General features: G+C 43.6%; 1 protein-coding gene across 2 annotated transcripts in view; it reads left to right on the top strand.

The window, feature by feature from the left end:
* The window catches only part of Tshz2 (teashirt zinc finger homeobox 2), a 509,737-nt gene that overhangs the window by 1,020 nt on the left and 491,114 nt on the right, over positions 1-17,603 (top strand). The gene's annotated exons all lie outside the window — the stretch shown is intronic.

Below are 17,603 nucleotides of genomic sequence, written 5' to 3'. Positions count from 1 at the left end.
CCGGGCTGGCCGGGACGCCTCCCCCTGGCGCGTTCGGGGGAGTTTTCTCGCGGGTGCCCCTCGCATCACCCCATCCCATCTCTCGGATCGCCCAAATCCTCCCCTTTTCCAGGCTCGCTTTGGATGGCGGAGAAGCTGTCCCACCACACCTTCCCTCCTTAAACTTTTCCCCTCCACCCTCTACCCCACCCCTAACTTTTTCTCCCAGTCTTGCTTCTTGCCTGTGGAGCCAAAGTCAGATTGAGGATTTGGGGTGCCAGGTGAGGGAGAGAGCCCCCGCCACCCCTTCACATCCCTCTGCGAGGAGGTCAATGCCTGCGGCTTCTGGCCTCCAGGGACAGCGGTGTCTCTTGTCGCTGGGCTTGGAAAGGAAGTAAGAAACATGTCCAAGTCCAGGGCTGTAGGTTGGCTTTGGGGTGGCGAGCCAGGCGGGTGTAGCTGAGGCCAAGGTGCAGAGGTACCCCAGGAAATGAGCGTAGCTTTGGGGTATGTTTTCTGAAAGGATCCACCGTTCAGAAATCTCATCAGCTCCCCTCCCTTGTCTTAAAAGGGGGGGAGGCACCCCCATAGAAATTCAAACAGCTCTAGATTTTCTTTGCCTAGACAGTGTTGGAAACTTTGCAAACTGATTTCCGTGGTAAGAACTGTCCCACTGGAGTCCTTTCTACACCCACCCTCACCCTAAAGATCAAAACAGGTTAATAGATCCCTGCAACCAATCTTTCAAGGGATTTTTTCTTTTCCTTTTGGGTCGCCTAATTGCTTTTTTAATAATATGCTGGGGTTTTCTTTCTCCGAAGTGTAACAGGAAAGTTCATTTTTCTCCTGCCAGACCCACCCACTGAAAAATCAGCTTTCCACTGGATTGCTAGTTTTGATTTGACATTTGATTGATCACCTGTCATCTCCCTGCCTTTGATCTATTCATTCTTGATATATATCAATAAATCACTCACCATGGTAACTCGGAGTGCCAGTGACGCAGGCTGTGCCCTCTATATTCAGACCCAGACGTGCACAATTATTATCTTGTTTGGCTTTTAATGTGGGCGTTTTTATTTCTTTGTGTCCTTTGAGTTTAAACAGGGCTTCAGCAAAAAGCTTAAGTTTTCGCTATTTTTTTTTTTTTTTGTCTTTTCTGTATAACTTTCTTCTCTTGCTTCAGACAACATGGGTTACAGCTAATCCGGAAACCCACCATTACATTTTATTCTGTCCCAAACACAAGGAGAAGCTCAGTGCAACACTTGGGTAAACTTTGCCAACTTACCAGGAGAAGAAGTGAAAAGTTAGTTAGGAATCTGGGGAAAGTGGGTATTTTTGTCTGAACACGCTGAGCTGCAGCTCATCCTCTCCTCCAATGCTGCCTGATTTCAGTCCAAACAGTGCTTCAGAGTATCCAAGTTTCCTCCTGAATGCAGAATTGCTCCTATAACCATTTGTAGGTTGCTTTGAATTACATTTGGAAATAGCATTCTTAAAGCTTTGATTCATGGATTTTTCAATTGTTTCTCTAAGAGCAAAATAATGAGATCCTGAGCACCATGTAGACTTTCAGCTTGTCCAGGCAAAGAGGTTCTCTTTTCTTAACTCTTCTTACCTCTTTGGAAAACAATAGCTCCCTTATTTTTTTTAAACTCACCATGCTCTGCTATCTGACCGTGTGAGGGTGTAGGATGGCCTTCAAGACTCCGGAAGAGTCAGCCTGCTTCATCTAGTGCTGGCAACATAAGTTTAAGTATAGCTCAATTATTCAAGATAAACGTCCTTATTGTCCCGAAAGAGAGCCCTGGGCTGCAGTCCAGCAAGAGGTGATAGTACCCTGAAAATTACTCTATCTTTCCCCACTTCCTGTTGTTCCGGTAAAGGCTATCAACAACCAGGCAGTAATTTAAATTACCAGAATGACTGGACAAGTCTCCTTTGCTCATTACAAAAAGTGCGCTGCTCAGAACTGCACTACTTTGATTATAATTATGCTCTGATCAATGAGGATCCAGGTGTGCATAAAATGATGCTATATTGCATTATTTAAATGAGATCCTTTCATTAAGCCGGTATCTACTAGCATTTGCTGCCTTTTATTGTAGTGTGTGTGTGTGTGTGTGTGTGTGTGTGTGTGTGTGTCTGTGTTAGAAACTTGTGACTGTAGTTTCAGTTTTCCGGCCTATTGCATTGCTACTGTTTTTCATGTTTCCATGAATCTTATAATTTTCCTCGTAAGAAGTGGAAATCCTCTTTGAGCTGAGAGGAAGAAGTAAATTTCATACACAGTGAGCCCCCCTTTAAATTACTTATTTGCTCACATATTAATAAAGTCGATTATTTTTCCTGCTGTGTTTCTTCCACTCGGCAGAGGTTATCAATGCCCCACTCTGTTTTAGGATAAGTGATTAGTACCAAGGAAAGTTAGCTGGGTTCTGTTGCCAGTTGGCACTCGGGGAAGGGGGAAGGGCCTCTAGGACTGCAGTCATGCTAACTTTTATCATTGCTTAAAATTAAGTACAATGCACAACTGTAAGTAATCACGCCCATGGACTGACGTTGAAAGCTTGATTCCTTGTTTGATTAATGAATAATGGAAGATAGAAAAAGCCTGGAAGCGAATCAGGCTGAGGCTCCCCTGGAGCTCTTTTTCCCAAGAACTGTTCCAGGCTATTAGATTCCTTTGCACGATTCATTTTAAGGACCATTTTTCAAGAAATCAATTACAGAACTTTCTAATAAAGCAGGTATCTAAATCGAGCCAACAGGATGATATGATAATCTTTACTTCTTAGCTTCCCCTCCCCCGCAGGAGATGGAGAAAGACTAGAAAGGCACTTCTCTTTAAGAAAACAGCTATATCAGAACATTTTCTCCCAGAAATATTCTTCTTCCTTTCTTTCTAAAGCTTTACTCTTCCCCTCTTCTGGGACTCAGGGCAAGAAGAAAAGTTTAGAAAGCAGCCTACAGCACCCCCAGGGTTTCTGCACGTGTGGGTGTTGCTTGGTTCGTTTTCTTGAATACATATTGTACTCACCATTAAAATGCATCTGCGTTTACCTGCGAATATTCAGGATCGCGCTCTGGAATCTTTCTCTTATTCGTATTAGGAGAAACAGAAATGGCAGCAGGAAGGTGGAACAGTACCGAGCAGCATCCCGGTGTGTTTGCATTTCGTAGAATGCAGAGCACTTACATTTTATAAGATTGTGGACATACTCTATGACCTTTCTATCCCCAACAATCCCATCTGTGGTCCAGAGACACAGGGAACAGAGATTTTACTTCACCATCCTAAACTACTACTTACGCCAGCCAACTTCAATGGGGCGGGGAATCTTCTGCGACCGTGTCCGTATGAATATCTGATATGTCTGTAAGTTGTACACCCTGCCTCTGTTTACCCCAAGCCGTTCTGAGTATCTTTCTTGCTGACTTTTGGAAGCTTTCTGATAAGCCAGTTTCTGTGGAGACTCTTGCAGGAGAGAATAGCTCCTTCAGTTTATTTTGTTTATTGAAAATGAAAATGAATAATGCAGATTTTGTTTTCATGGATGTCCTTGTGTGGCAGTAAACATTAGACTATTAGCAATCATTACTTAAAAGTTGCAATTTGCACCTTAATAGCACAAGTTATTTACATGGGAAATGTTCAGCAGGGGCAGTTTTGAATACTGCAATGGTGTAGAAATGGCCTGCGTGGTCTTTTTTCCCTTTGCAGGACAGTGTTGATTCTGGATTAATGGGTGAGGTCCCAGAAATCTCAGCTAGCCCAGTAGGGGAGGGAGCTAACAGCTGAGAGTGAAGTTTGCCATTAATTTGCTTGCAAGTGGGGTGGGACTCAAGAACAGGGACTGGGATTGTTTCTGGACCCTGATCTTCTCTCTTTGCTTAAATATCCTTCCTTTGGAAAGGCAAGTTCACATCTTGAACACTTAAATGTTTCATTTGCTTTGAACAGTATGATTTGTGGAACACCACACACACACACACACACACACACTGCAGCCCAGAGAAGCCTTCAGCAACACAAACTCCTTAAGCTATTCTTGTTATTTAAAGCAGATCCCTGAAAAGGGAGGCCAGGTGCCTAGAAAAGACGGTGTCCTGACAGTGTTTGGGGCTGGAATTGATTCTTTAAGTGGTCCCTTCTCCAGTCCCTTTCTTATTTATTTCTCCTACCTCTGGCCTCACACTTAAAGAGCCAGATTGAATGGGACATCTCAAAAGCCCATTTGTTTTAGGCATTTATTGATTTCATTTTTAATCTGCCATATCAGGACATAATACATTAACCCTAATCAGCAGATTGCAAGTGACAGGGAGTTCCAGTAGAACTGAGGGAAAAGGGCGCTGGCAAACTTTTCAACAGTTGAAATCTCTGAGGCTTGCTGGGGGCGGGGGGTGGATGCTTGAGGCCAGTTTGGGGAGGGTAAAAATATTGATCAGAAATAACTCACTGGTTTTTGTTGTTGTTGTTGTTTTTTCCCTTCCACCTTGTGTTTGTTACTTCCAGCCAACTCCATTCTTCCTGAGCTTTTGGGAAGGCTGCACACCTCACTGTCACCAATACCTCCTAGGCTTCTGTAGATCTCTCCCCTAAGTGTCTTGACTGTTGTCACACCTCTAGTTGAGGTACATGTCTTCTCTCATCCCAGCTGACTTCCCCTTCATTTGGGGGACTCTCTCCAACTAAATGATACCTGGGTTGGTCTATTCCTCTTCCCAGAGGCTTGGGAATTGTGCTCTCGGCTGAGCAGGTTTTAAAGAGAGACTTGAGCCTGTTATTATTTAAGGTCGTGGAAATGAAGCTTCTCTGCCCATCCCTGTAGCTGAGCTTGGGAAAATCAGCCAAGAAGGAAACCTGGGCTCTGTTCCTGTTTTCCTTGGGTCTGTAATTAGCTGACAGGAGTTAAACATTCAAAGTGGAGCCTCTCCCCCCTCAACTCCCCAGGTATTAGGACCATCCATGTGCTTAGGAATGCAGGGGGCAGACTTGGGTCCTACTGTAAAAGTAATGCTCTCCTTCTTCCATCCAGTTTCCCTTTAAAAACACAGAATCATCTAACAAATGCTATAGTAAGACCAGGCATACACAGAGTGTCATTTTCGTTGGATGCAAAGTCAGTTGGAAATATATTAAACTAACAGTTAGAGAATGCCTTGCATCAGTTCCCTGAAGCACTGCGTTTTCATTACATATTTAATTACAATCAAGTTGAACGATTTTTAGGGGAAAAAATCACAATGGTATTAAAAAGAAGCTTGGCATACAAATAATTTTATTGCTTCACAAGTTGAGAATGCTATTGTATTTTTATTTCTTTGAGAGAAATTTATTTTAATGTTCTAATGTGATAAATATGGAATTCCTTATACTGTAGTCTGTAATCAGAGAGAACTCAAATTCTATCTTCAGAGACTCTGCTCACACTAGGAGAGGGTTGCATTTCTATTTTTCAGTAATTTGCATTAAAAAAAATTTTTAAAAACAATTTTTTTAAGTTTCAGAAGTTCCATTTAAAGTTGGAAAGTCTCATGTTCTTTAGGGTGACCTTTGGCAATCAGCTTTCTAATCATGAAGGGACTTAGTCATCCTACCCACATTAAAAACTCACTTCATTATCTGGATGGTGCATTAAGGGAAATAAAACTGTATATTGACAACCTTATTTCATATAACCTTCCCCCGACACACATTTAAAATTTCTTTTTTGTCCCTACTTCTGACCTCTGAACTACTGGACTTAGGGAATTTTTTCAGGTGTAGGAACAGGGACAGCATTGAAGGTGGATTTGGGGGTTCACCCACCAGGTCCTTATGAAATGATAACAAAACAGAGACTTCAGAGTCCAACTGCCCACTGCAGGACTCTGTCAGCTGATGGGAAGCACTTGGCTCACACAGTCTGGCTTCTATGTTGTACATTCTCCAGGGTTCATCTTCAGCGTGGGGCTGTGGCCCTACCCTCTTTTGGTCTGAGAAATCCTTACAAGGGTTTCAGACTAAAGACATGTGCATAACTCAGACACACAGGAGAGAGCACTGAGCCAAGTGGGACCGGCTGATATATTTGTTTCCAAAGCAAACTCTGCGGATGAGATGATTAAATAATGCAGACGTCTTGGAAAACCATTAAAATGGCCATTTGGAGTTTCCAGTTGTTACCTCTCTCAATCTTTTGCATTCTCTGAATGGAAAAAGATGTCTCCTGGGTATCCTGAAACATCCCAGGATGCCAGAGCCATTCCTAAAATTATTTGAAATTTTAGAAATTAAAATTCAAAAGCCATGGTGTGGTAAGCCTATTAATACATCAGTGCTATTTAGCTTTGCCGAACAATATGAAAGTTTTACTACTAATGAGCTTAGAGAAATTACATAGGAAAAAAAATTACCTGGATCATTTTGGAAGGCATTAGTCTTGAATTTTGCTGGTAAATGAAAGTTCCCTTTCAACCTGTCTTATTTTAAAAGGCCAATTCAATGTCCCATATCCACTCTCCCACGTGAAAACGGAATCTAATAGCTTCTCTGTAGATGTATATAAAGAGGTTAGGACATCCCAGTAGGCATCCCCTTTAACAAAAAACACCTTCAGATAACCAAATGTAGGTGTACAAACCAAAATGTGACCACGGATAAGCTTTAAAAATGCCAGCTAGGTCCAGATTCAGGATTGAAAACTTTGTTTCTGTGGACTATGAGGTAATAGCATGGAAGGACAGCACACACATCTCTGAAAATGAGGGGCATTGAAGCAGGGAGGATTTTTAAGGAGGTTTCTAGCTCTTCTGCGTCTGTCGGCAAAGACTAATTTAATCGAAAAGCTATAGTGTCCAATGATGCTTGAGGACTGTGTTTCTGTGAAGCCACCAAACAAGATGAGATCATAAAACAGAAACAAACAAATAAACAAAAGAAAGCATCCTGCAATTTCTGTTGGTACAAAAACGAGGATCGGTGAGTTTAATTAGTAAAGTGCTTTCAGAACTGAGTAAACATTCCAGCTTCCTTCTTAAAGCTGCGTCTAAGCCATTTCTATGGAGACTGAACAGTTTAGCTAAAGGTGAGCAGGCTGCAGTTATTTTTTCTAATGAAAATAGGATGAGCAGAATGAGATTTAAAGAAAAGGAAAAAAAGTTGACAGCTGCTACTTTGTTTTCAGTGAATTTCCAAGAAGCTTCCTTGATTCTGCCCCGTATCACGGAACACTGGTGACATGGGGGATACAGAAATGAGACAGGGGTCAATGTTGTCCACGGGAAAGATGACTTCTGTGAGCAAGAGCCGCAGCTCATGAATATTTCTGTATACACTGTGTGGGGCTTACTTTAAATCACTTCAATATATCAGTTCTTTGGAATCTCCTGTGTATTTAGGAGTCTTCCTCTGACCACACCCCCTCTCCCAGGGAGCTCTGCATAGCTGTTGGGCTAAGATGATGCTGAAGAGGAGTTAAATCTGTTCTACACATTCAGTGCCACTTGATACAAAAGAAAACGCAGAATAAAAGCTCTAAGTGCGTTTTACATCGGATTGCCCGCGGCTATTTTCCTTTATTAGAAAGTTAGGTACATTGCCTCCAACATCTTCTTGTACTCCCCTTGGGATTGAATTTTCAAATGTGGATGGAGCCGTGGAATAAGAGGAAGTGACTCGGCTTCTAGTAGTAGCTTTGCAATGCATTGATCCAAGTTCAAATCTCTAGGTCTGTCATGGTTAACTTGGCAGGCAGCTCACATCTCTGCCTCCACTTGCTAATCTGTAAAATAGGACAATCATATTTTTCTTATGTCCTAGGTTTTTTGAAATTATATGTACAAGGACTGAAAAAGGACCCAGAACCTATTAGATGACACATGGATTTGAGGCATGTAGTTTGGTAGTTTTTATCAATTTGACACAAACTAGAGTCACCTGGGAAGAGACAAGCTCAGTAAGGACTTTCGTCCATCAGATTGGCCCCAGGGCTTCTGTGGGGGCGTTTTCTTGATTGCTGATTGATCTAGAAGGAACCGGCCCACTGTGGGCAGTGCTGTCCCTGGCAGGAGGCCTGGACTGTGTAAAATGGATGACTGAGCAAGCCAGGAGAAGCAAGCCCCCATAAGCAGCGTTCCTCCATGGTCTCGGCTTCAGCTCCTGCCTCCAGGTTCCTGCTTTGAGTTCTGCCTTGGCTCCCTTGGATGATGGACTGTGAACTGGAAGATGTGAATAAACCCTTTCCTCCCCAAGTTGGTTGTGGTGTTTATGACAACAAGAGAGAGCAAACTTGAGCAATAGAGTATCCTGACAGTGACCATTTGCTCCTGAAAGAAGGCAAGCAGCCCCTCCCAGATCATCATGCATTCAAGATCTTAGGGACTGAAAGAAATCAGGCATGGTTACTTAAAAAAATTTTTTTGTTATGTGTGTATGTCTGGGGTGGGGGAGAAGATGGAGAGGCATGTGCACATGAGTGTAGGTGCCCCCAGAGGCCATAAAAGACCATCAAATCCCTTGGCGCTGAACTTACAGGCAGTTTTGAGTTGTCCAAAGTGATTTCTGGGAATAGAATTCATGCTCTTAGCCAGTAAGCCATCTTTCTAGCCCAAGACGTGTACTTTCTGACTCTTAAAAATGACATTCCAGAGACTGGAGCGACGGCTCTGTGGTTAAGAGTACTGGCTACTCTTGCAGATGACCTGGGTTAGGTTCTCAGCACTTACATGGTAGCTAACAAGCACCTGTAACTCCAGCTCCAAGGGAATCAACGCCCTCTTCTGACCTCTGTGGGCATTGCATGACATGGGTGCACTTACACACATGCAGACAATGCACTCATACACATAAAATAAAATAAAAGTGATAAAATAGAACAAGATAAACAGCAGTCCAAAATTGGGCATAGTGGCATGTGCCTTTAATTCCAGCACTCAGGAGGCAGAGGCAGGCAGACCTCTGTCAGACTGAAGCAAGCCTGGCCTACATAGTGCATTCCAGGCTGTCTGAGGCTACAGGGAGACCCTGTCTCAAAAATAAATAAAATAAAAATAAATGACCCTCCAGTGTCTGAATCAGATTTTAGCTTCCTGTCCTGATGAATACTCATAACGGACTACTTAGAACCCTGTAGCAGCTCAAAAGAAAAAAAAAACTTTCTTTTATAAGAAATAGTATTCTTAAAAATTTTGTGTATATAAGTATATTGCCTACATTTATGTAAGTGCACCCATGTCACATAACGCCCTAGGAGGTCAGAAGAGGTTGTTGGATTCTCTAGGAACTGAAGTTAAGGACGGTTGTCAGCCGCTCTGTGGGTGCTTGGAATTGAACCTAGGTCCTCTGCAAAAGCAACCAGTGCTCTTAACCACTGAGTTAATCTCTCCAGTCCCAAGAAATAGCGTTATTAAGCCAGGTGTGTGCACACCCTTAATCCCAGCACTCAGGAGGCAGGGGCAGGCAAATCTCTGGGATATGGAAGCCAGCCTGGTCTACATAGCAAGTTTCAGTCCAGCTGCGACTACAGGGAGACCCTGTCTCAAAAAGACGTCCCCCTCCCCCCAAAAGAAAAGAAATAGCATTATTATTATTGTAAGACCAATAGTAACTATAAGAACAGTGTCATCTGATACCACATGAGTCCTTAAGGCATAGCTTGGCACTCTTTCACGTACTTCAAATATTGACCTTGATTCCCTTCCATAGCAGCTGTGTCTGGAGTTCCTGCTGTGTTCCTGGTCTTGTTCTAGTAGCTGGGACCTGGGGCTGTGTAGGATGGACCTGGTCTCTGGAGACTTGTGCTCCAGTTAAAGGAGCTGGAAAACATACAAATAAATTCACCAAAAAAAGTTTCCATGAAAAAATAATTTTTATAGAAAAAAATGTTCTGTAATGACATTTGTTTTATAAAAAGCAAAGTTAGACAGGCAGGAAGGCATGCAGGCGGTGGCCTAGAGTGTCCTGGCAGTGGAGGGAGGGAGCAGAGTTTTTTTTATGCATCCATGTGGACTACATGCCATCTCATTACCTGTTTCACTCTTGGGGGTCTATAACATGCAGTTTAACTTGGCCTAGGTCACGCCATGGCCAAGCCGGAATGGAAAGTCAGCTCACCCGGCCTCTGAGGGCTTTGCAGTTCATCTGTTGTGAATGACTAGAATGTGTATTGGTATACCAAGGAACGACTGTCCAGCACCTGCTTGCCTTCCCCTAAACCTGTGGAGAGGGCTTCTTGTGGCATGGCAGGGTCAAGAGTATTAATGGAAGTAGCTGGCTTTACTAGTATCTCCAGTGTCTTCAGGTATCTGGGCGGTATCATCAGGTGAACCACTGTCATGCACAGAGAGTACCACCACATTCTCCCTAGTGTGCAAACATGCACTTATGCACTCATCCTTCATCCCTCAAATGCTGACTCTACACCTACCATGGAAGAATGAAACAGGAAGAGAAAGTTTCCTGTCCTTGCACAGCTAATATTCTATGAACGAAATCAGGAAGCTAACACACAAATGGTTATATAATATGATAGTGAATAGTGCTAACTGCACTCCATAAAAATGATTCAGAATTACTAGGGTAGAGAGTGAATGGGAAGGGCCCCATGCTCAATAGAGAGGTTAGTATTTCTCAAGTGGTGGGTGATTTGTTGGGACCTGAACACCAGGTGAGAGACAGCCAAGCACAGAGCCAGAAGTGGCGTTCATTCCAGGCAGAAGAGTGAGCCATGGGCCTGAGGCCAGGAACTTGCGTATGCATGAAGAATGGGATGCAGGCCACAGTAGCTGGCAGGTTAAGATGAGGGAGACTGGGAAGAAATAAGGTAGGAGAGTTAGCTAAGCAGGCGGCAGATTATGGTGGGCCTTCCATATTTGATTGTAGGCAAGATGGGATTCTGTTGGAGGGGTTCAAGCAGGGAAGTGAGGTGGTCTTATTGAGCTGATGGTGGAACACACACGGCACTCAGGCCCCTACAGGTACCTCAGAGGTGATCATGGTGATCGCATACTCACCTGCCAGTTCCCAGCTGGCATCCCAGGGGTGGTGAATGGAATGTTCAGGACAGTAGAGCATGGTTAGGGAAGAAACGTGCACGCCCGCTTTTATGGAGAGGTAGCTCAGTGCTGGGATCACGACATCAGGTTGATGAGGCTGTCAAAAAACAGCTGTTAAGTGCCAGCCAAACCCGGGATCCAGTGGCAGCTCCCAACCAGATGTGTGCTTGGGAGCAAAGTCCTCTATCTTGCTGTACCTCGGTTACCTCTGTCAGACGAGGGCAGAGATACTGAGCACTTCACATTTCAGTTGTGACTATTAAATAGGACGATGTAGGTCATACTTTTGTGTAGCTCCAGCACTTGCAAATTTCTTAGTAAATCCTCCTTCCCCTTCCTCCTCCTCCTCTTCATCTTCCTCCTCCTCCCCATCTTCTTTCTGCTTCCTTTTCTTTTTCTGTAGGAATTCTGGGAGAAATCTAGACAACTGAATTAGGCATTACATAAATACTTCCTGAAGAATGAATACCTGAATCCAAACATAAATCCATATTTTTTATTAGTGTGTTACTTTGTATACAAAGTAATTACTTTCAAGTGCAAGGATCTCTTTCACACACCTTACATATTTGGCAGGCCCCTGTACCAATCCTGATCATAACTGTACTTTGAATATCATCAATACAAAATACTAATGACAAGCACTGCTTTTCCTAAGAAAGTTTTATTTGTTCACCATGGCCCCACCTGCCTTCAGTGGAAGGGCAGTAATACCCCTGGTATATAAATACTGATTACTTGTCTTATAGTGATGCTTGCCGATCATGGACAATTCTGGATTTCCTAGTTGGCCTAGAGCTGGAATAGAGTTTGGAGAATGGATGATTGGAGTTGAAGGGTGGAGGAGTCTCACTTCTGACCCCTGAGGTTCAACCTCTCCACACCTGCTCTCTAGGTACCGTCTTGCCCCAGTCCCAGATGCTCCCAGCTCCCCAGGACCTGTCAACCGTGCCCCATCCTCCACCAGGGAGTTGGTGTTCATCCCCTGGGGTTCAGCGCTGCAATGTTTAGGAGTTGCTGAGGTAATGGGAGAAGGCCCCGGGCTGCTTCCTGGTTATGCCTTCCTTCTTCACTTCTTAATTCTCACCTCCAGATAAGTGCTTGAGTGCGGAAAGAAAGGGTTCTGGCTGGGTGCCTGCCCAAGTGTATCTCATGATGAAGAGATTTGAGGTTCTAGAGACTATGTGGGGTACTTGCTCCCTGTCTTAAGGCTTTAGTTAATGGCTATCATTGAGGGTTGCTCTGTACTAGGTACTGTGGAAAGTTCTGGAACTGGAGCCATGGAGCAAACTGACAAAGTGTCTGGCTTCTCAGTCGTACATAGTGTGAGAACAGGTCAGGGATGGCTGGGGGATTAACCCCATCATCTCTGGCCATGGCATTTGCAGGGAGGAAGATTAGGAGAAGGTACGGGATCAAAAGTGATGGAGAGTGAGCCATTTGAATAGATGCTCAGGAAATGGCCCTCTGTGTAGAAGTGATGCTGATGCTGGTCTGGAGTGAAGTGTCTTGGGAGAAGAGCATTTCACTAAAGGAAGTCGGTGCCAGACACCATGGAAATCTAGGGTTAGAACTTCCTGAGAACAAGACAAGGAGCTAAGAATCAGGAGTGGTAGTGGAAGGCACAGCAGAGCCACAGGAATGAGCTGAGAACCCCACCCCGAGATGGGGGTCTTACAAGATGCAGGTGCAGAGAGACAGATGACATCTGACAGACACACAGGATCCTTCTAGTTGCCACACTGTTCACTGGGAACCAGGAACAAAAACAGGTTGACCCCTCAGGAGCCTCCTGCATCAACTGAGTCAAAAGCTTTTGGTGACTTGGACCAGATGGAGGGTGGAGGAGTCAGAAACTAATCCAAAGGGAGAGAGCAGGAACGCGGTGGGGGGCGCAGAGCAATGACAGAGGCATGACCATGTGCCGCGTGTGCAAATTCAGGCTGCATTGATTTTGTTAGTGTGTTCTCCAGGTCTCTCTTTTCCTCCTGTCCTCTGGTTACTTATGAGGACAGTAGAGAAAAAGGCCAGTTCATCCTTCTCAGAGCCAAAGTAGAAGCAAGGAGAAGTGTTCAGAGCTGCATTTATTCAATTGACTCTGCTTCTTGAATCATGCTTCCTGGAGTCCTGGAATTTCATCCTCTTCTATCTCCCATCGGACAGTGCAATGCCGCAGTGCATGCAGATCAGAGTCAGACAGGCAGTGGCCCCAGCTCCCACCAATGGGTTGCACCGCTTTGTATCACTTTAGGTATCTTTGCATCCCAGAGTTTAGTTTTCTCATTAGCAAAACCAATGGAATAAAAGGGCTCATCTCACTGGGTTTTTATGAGGATTAATTGAGGAAAATCAGACCAAGCACTTAATAAGGTGACCATAGTCAGTGATCAATAAATTTCAGTCATTATATTAACAAGGTAATAATCCAATCCATGCCTCAATTTCCTTACTGGGAGAACTGGGATAATGAAATCTTCCTCTTAGGGTTCTTGGGAGAAGTAAAGTACTAATATTAGCAAGCCACATGGGACAGAACCTTGAACACAGCAAGTGCTCTATAAGTGTTAAATGATTCAAATCATCACAGTGACCCAGAGCTTGTGGCCTTGGTGGGCAGACATGATGTCCTGTTGCTTCTTTGTACACAAGTTGTAACACAGCTGGTACACAGTGTAGATAATTTGTGAGCATGATGGAAGGAGCAGAAGTTAGGAGATGAGGGTCTGTCTGCAGGGAAAAGGATTACAGACCGCTAGTGTCAATGGTTGTCACCTCACTGGAAAGCACTCATGACTAGATCTCCATAGAAGCCTGCCAGTGTTTCTCACAGCAACTCTTGTTGTGATGGTTTTAGGTGTCAACTTGCCACAACTGAGAATCACCTGAGAGGAAAGCTTCAAACGAGGGTCTTCCTAGATCAGGTTGGCCTGTCTTCATGTCTTTAAGGGGTTGTCATGATTGTTAATTGACCCAACCCATTGTGGGTTGCATCATTCCCTAGGCAAGAGGTCCTGAAGTATACAGGACAAGAGAAACCTAAAGCAGCCATCAGGTGGCATGGGTGTATTTCTCTGCGTGTGAGTGTGGATGTGGTGTGACCAGCTAGCTCCACCCCCTGCTGCTGTGATGTCCTTCAATAATGGACTGTAACTTGGAATTATAAGCCAAATAAATCCCATTCCTCCCCATGTTGCTTTTGGTCAGGTTTTTTTTGAAAAAACAAAAACAAAAACAAAACAGCAACAAAGATGGAATTAGAACGATGGTGAAGGAAGCAAGCCCATCTTTTAATGTTATTTAACCCACAGCTGTCCTGCCATGGGCTGTCACGTCATTGGTGACAATTTTTAGGTCCTTAAGTGACATGATGAAAATAATGTTCCATTTAGTAATATTTCAACCCCTTGATTAAATCTAGAAGATTTAATCTTCTCTTTTTGGTATTCCCTTGGTTTTTACACCTCTCCGCTCCATGTTTACCAGAAAGAGTGGACATATTTAGCAATAATAGTTCACAGTGAAAGCCTGACATTATAATCTGAGATTTTCAATTCCTGGTGACCACCAATTAATGACAAATGCTGCCAATTTTCACTCACTGTGATTGGTAGGGACATAATTATTTGTTTTAAAGTAGAATTGTTTAAACCAACAGAAGAGGATATTGCTTTAAAGAAACATAGACACTGATGTCGGTGGGGTGACATGGGAGAACACTACCAATGCCAGGGTGTGGGCACAGCAAGGGACTCAATGGAACCAGCTGTGAGGAATGGTTGCCAAGTCACACCCAGGTCCAGAAACTGCCAGAGGCTTTCATTAAAGCTTCAAAACACTTTGGAAACCGGAAGGAACCTCCTCCCCTCACAGGATAAGAGAGGGAGACTCGAGAAAGCCTTGGCTCTTGCAGGAAGTTTTGAAAATATGCAGGGACTGGGATTACTGTTCTAGTTTGGCAGCTGGAATAGAGCAGTGGTTCTCAGTCTTTTTGTGGTGTGGTCTTCACGTGGGGAACTTGTGAGAAATACAGATCCCCAAGTTAGAATCCAGAGATTTTGATGGTGTAAAATGATAAGAGACCCGGAGAGAATTCTGTCTCCTTGGGAACTGCTGGCCCTTTGTGGACCAGATCAGCAAGAGGAGAAAGGGGAAAAAAAGCAGGTTCCACACATAGTCCTATTTCTTGCACTTTCTGAAATTCTGTACAATGAGAGAGAGAGAGAGAGAGAGAGAGAGAGAGAGAGAGAGAGAGAACTTGTTTTATTGTTTGGAGTGCTCTCTCTTTCTTGTTGACTTTTACACATTTTCTCGCACTTTCTCCCAGGATTATTCCTTGACTCTCTCTCCACCATCTTTCCCAGCAGTTGGACTTCCAAATCCCTTTCTCCTAATACCCATTAATGAATGTAATAAAAACTCTGATGATGATCATGATGGCGACGACACTAATTGTGGTCATCATGGTAGCTGCCTTTTCTTGATGTTTAAATGAAGAAGACTAAGCTTCGTTACTAGTCAGCACTTTCTGAGCACTCAAGGTAACCAGGTGAGCCACACCCAGTCTCCTCAACACATCATCCTCAGAGCTGATTCTGTTTGTGTGTCTCCCCAGATATGGAAATTAAGTCTTAGAAATTGCAAGTAACTTGAGTAAGACAGAACTTTTAAATATGCTATGAGAGCCCAGGTATTTGGACTCTACGCCTCACTCCAAAGTCCCATAAACATTCACGGTCCAGAGCTGAAGTAATTCAAGTGTGCCAAAAGTAAAATTAATAAAAAGATCTTTCTGATTATCTCCATACCAATATGTCTTTAAAACTTGAGCCTATGAGAGTTACAAAACTTTTAGAAAGGGTTTGTAAAGCCTCTTCCACTGGAAGCTGAGGGGATGGTTCAGTTGGTAAAGTGCTTGCCACATGAAGGCCCAAGCTCAGTCCCCAGCACCCACTTAAAAAGCCAGGTGTGGGAATTGGAGAGATGGCTCAACGGTTAAGAGTACCTACCGGCTGCTCTTGCAGAAGACCCAGATTGGATTCCCAGCATCCAATGGCGGCTGACCAGGGAATCTGATGGATGCCCCCTTCTGACCTCCACAGGCATGGGTGCGCTTAAATAGATGCAGGCAATGTACTCGTACACATAAAAATAATAAATAAATTTTTTAAAGAATTTAAGTATTTTATTATTTTTATTTTATATGTTTGTGTATATTGCCTGCATGTAAGTGCACCCATGTCATGCAATGCCCACAGAGGTCAGAAGAGGCCATCGGATCTCCTGGAACTGGAGTTATGGACAGTTGTTAGCTGCCATGTGGGTTCTGGGATTCGAACCCAGGTCTTCTGCATCTCTCCAGCCCCCAATAAATAAAATATTTTTAAAAGCCAGGCACAGTGGCATGTTCTTGTGAGCCTAGCACTGGGGAGGTGGAGACAGGCTGATCAAATTAGCAAGCTTCAGGTTCCAATGAGGAGGACAGCACTTGAGAATAACGTCCCTGAAATTGATATCTGGCCTCCACACCTGCATGTACACCTGGGTGTGCACGTGTGCGTGCATGCACACACACACACACACACACACACACACACACACCTGCACATACGCATGTACCCCCATGTACCTGCACATGCAAGTATACACACACACACACGTACATGCACATACACATGTACACATAAACACACACACACTCACAAATGTCTTGCACTTTCTACACTGGCATTTTTGTAAGTCTATTGCTATTTTATTAAGAGCTAAAATCTACTACAAACCTGGGAGCCCAGTCCATCTGGGGAGTCTCAGTAAAGGTCACCCTTCCCTGACCCATAGTGTCTCTGAAAATGAGTCCCAGAGTGAGGCACTGTTCCGCTGTCCCTCATAAATCTCTTGCAGGCTCACTCTTGCTGGTCATCAGAATATATGGACCCTGTGCTCTGTTTTTTATTTTAGCATATAGAACACTACCCTTGAAGATTCCCCCTTTCAAGTTCCTTATATTTATGGCCAGGCTAGAAAAAGATGTCTCTTACTTGTAAGTATTTAATAGTAGGTGACACTTAAGTGAGTGCTCTAAATACTGTGGAGGGATGATGAAGAAGCTCATGGATCATATCTCAGAGAGAGAACATTCTTGACAACAGAAACTGAGATAGAATCTTTCTTGAAAAAAAATCAGCAATTATTTTTAGTTATTGTTCAGATAAGTTTTTGTTTTGTTTTTACAATTTCTGTGAATTCTTTTATGGGTGACATTTGAAAGCAAATCGTTGTAACAATTGCAAGTTTGGCAGGGTGTCTAGTCATCTGATCTGAGGTTGTTCTAATGAGAGTGAATGAACTTATCAGCCTATTTTATTATTCTTAACATTAATGCTCTTTTTCATTGGTATTGAGTAAAAACAGTCAATGTAATAGACTTATTACAAATAAGGTGAGTGCCAGGCAGTGTGGCTCATGCCTGAAGTTCCAGCACTTTCAGAGGCTGAGGCAGGAGGATTGGCAAGAGTTCGAAGCCAGTCTGGGCTACATAATGAGTTCCAGGCTAGCTTGGGATATCGTGTGAGACATTGTGTATA

This window comes from Nannospalax galili, unplaced genomic scaffold, assembly GCF_000622305.1.
Source record: "Nannospalax galili isolate Female #2095 unplaced genomic scaffold, S.galili_v1.0 scaffold596, whole genome shotgun sequence".
Taxonomy (NCBI): Eukaryota; Metazoa; Chordata; class Mammalia; order Rodentia; family Spalacidae; genus Nannospalax; species Nannospalax galili.
Note: the sequence above shows the minus strand (reverse complement) of the source record. Positions and strands in the feature narration are given on the sequence as shown.